Raw genomic sequence first — 2,936 nt, forward strand, 5'->3', positions numbered from 1 at the left:
TCTTCTGTTTAATATTATAAACAGTGAGTGGTATCTAGCAACACACCACTGCTACCTAAGTAACAAAAATGTCAAGTAATCTGAAGAAACATTTTCCATGATAATGTTCATGTATATAATTATCCACTTGCATTTAATATTTATATTGAACATAAAACATATATTGTGTCACCCTTGTATGACTCAATATTTATATTTCTTGATCTAGAAATATGTTGAGTAACGAATAAGTCCAATATCTCATATTGACTTAATTCAGCATGGCCAAGCAATTTTACCGTCATATTCCATCAAGATGCCTAAATGAGGCACAAATTTCATCTAGGATACTCATGTCTCTCAATATGATTCGTCAACTACCCATTAACCAACTTTATAGTTATCCAGTTACAAATAACCTTTGAATAACAGTAAAACCCTTGAGTCCACATCTAGGGATCATAGTGATTTTAGGTCTAACAATTGCACACATCATTATCATTATGAGAATATCTTAAGACACCTTCAGAATATACTATGTAGTATTCTCATCGTGTGTCAATTCAGTATAAATATTACTTCTAATATTTATACTTATATATAGACTTAATATCTCATATTCATGACCCGTAAGACAAGGTCACAGTGACGGATCTAGGAACTTTGAAAAGTGGGGGCATTATATATATAAATTTGAAGCATTAAAAAAAATTAATATAAGTTTGGTACATTTGTGGGCCAAGAGAAAAATGTGGTGTGAGATGTGTGGGCCATTTGATTAAAATGTCAATTATTAGTATATATTACTACCACCAAAATTTAAATTCAAAAACTTTGTGCAGGCACGTGCCTACACAAGTTAATATATACATCCGTCCTGGCATGGTCATAAGTCTACATATATAATAGTATCTACACTTTATCATTATTCCAATTTATTTTAAAGTTTGGCTACAAATACATTTAAGAATAATGTTCTTTATGTTAATGTAATCTCACGATTAAGTATTACTAAACGTTGCATTACATGAACTATTTATTCTAAGGACTTTATTACTAGTACAACAAATATAACAATTAATGTCTTGTATAATAATAATAACAATAACAATAATATTAATAATAAGGCTAAATTGCTATTTTCGTCCCTTAACTATTTAATTCGTAACGCTTTGGTCCCATAATTAAGATTTGTTCCGTTTTGGTATTTTAAGTTTATCTCCGTTACACATTTTGGTCATTTTCGTTAGATTTATGAAAAAACGTTAGGGTTCTTCCCCTATTCTTCAACTTCATATCATCTCCATTAACCTTCAACAAAAAAATCCCAGAAAAACTCCAGATAAACAAAAAGATTTCAGAAAAATCTCATATCATCTCCATCAACACAATAATACCATCATCTTCTTTAATAGCGGTCTTCACAAGAACTTTCAACACAAATTTTTTTTTTGCTTCTCTTTATCCTTCCCAGACCCCCTTTCATTTGCAGTCGCTTTCTCAAAAGAAGAGTAGATTGAGTCCGGCATCAAATCCAACATCGAACCCTTGTGCATTCTAGAAATTTCCCTAATCTCCTCCTCTTGACTTGAATTTTTTCCCTCGACATCATCCATGTTAACATCATCAGCATCATTTTGAAGAACTTGTTGGGTTTCAACATTTTTCTCTAAAGAATCAAACCCTAATTTCAAATTTTCCGCATGAAAACAACAAAATTCGTTTTCAAAATTTCTGAATTCATCAGAATCCTGCTCAACATTTTGCGATTGAACTCTCAAAGGATCAAACCCTATCCAAAACGCTAAATTCATCGGGATGAATCTCTAGAAACTCACTCAATCGATTTTCCTCAAAAGTGCATGAGTTTTCAAACCCAGGGAAGTTAACGAATATTTGAGAAACATCATCAACATCAATAACAGCTTGATTAAACTCATAGTGAGGAACATCAATGACAGAAGATGGAAGCGATGGGTCCTTTGACGGAGTGTGAAAAACATCTTGGTTATCGACGTGTTGGGTGTCTGGAGCGGAGAAGAGGATGACGGGAGGAGTGGAGGATGTTGGAGGGATGATTGTGGTGGTGGCATCGTGGTGGTGGTGGTTGTTGCAGTTGCAGGGTGAGGTGTGAGTGTCTCCGACGAAGGGTTGAGAAGTTCTTCTTGAAAAGTGGATATACGAAAGGATTCGTATGGATCTTCCATATTCGCTTTTTCTTCTTCCAATTTCCTTGGTAACTTTGTGACTATTAAAAAAAACTTACCCAATTTTTTACCATCCTCTTTCATTATTTTATCCTACCTAAAAATTATTTTGCAGTGTATATTTTCTGAGATTTTTTTGTTGAAGGTTGATGGAGATGATATGAAGATGAAGAAGAGGGGAAGAATCCTAATTTTTTTTTAATTAAACTAACGGAAAGGACATATATGTGTAACGGAGATAAACTTAAAATACCAAAACAGAATAAATTTTAATTATGGGACCAAAGCAATACTAATTAAATAGTTAAGGGACGAAAATAGAAATTTAGCCTAATAATAATAATAATAATAATAATAATAATAATAATAATAAAAAAGTCATGATATAAGCATATGTTTAACATAAAACTATTGTCCTCTAGAGCTTACATTAAAAATCTCTCACTTGCACTAGAGACAACCAGGCATAAATTAAATACCTATAATTGGACCCAGACCCAATGGGTACCCACAAAAAATACCCACAATGGATAGGGTAAAACTCCGCTTTTTTGGGTCTGGGCACGAGTCCGGGTAATACCCACAAATTTAAATGGTTATGGGCACGAGTAAGGGTACTGTACTGCCCAACCCCGCAACCCCGCATATACCTAATTAATTTATTTATTTTTGTTGTATAACTAATTAATTTATTTAGCTATTTAAGCATAAACCTAACTCCATCATGCCGGTGTACAATTTTTTAGGGAT

At 32.9% G+C, this 2,936-nt stretch overlaps 1 pseudogene; it reads right to left on the bottom strand.

Annotated features, from left to right (window-relative positions):
• Window positions 1–1,412: 1,412 nt before the first annotated feature.
• On the bottom strand, window positions 1,413–2,186 carry LOC146929731 (uncharacterized; annotated as a pseudogene).
• Between the last annotated feature and the right edge of the window lie 750 nt (window positions 2,187–2,936).

Source organism: Medicago sativa, chromosome 4 (assembly GCF_051527215.1).
Source record: "Medicago sativa cultivar Bolivia chromosome 4, Bolivia_mono, whole genome shotgun sequence".
In the NCBI taxonomy this organism is placed as follows: domain Eukaryota; kingdom Viridiplantae; phylum Streptophyta; class Magnoliopsida; order Fabales; family Fabaceae; genus Medicago; species Medicago sativa.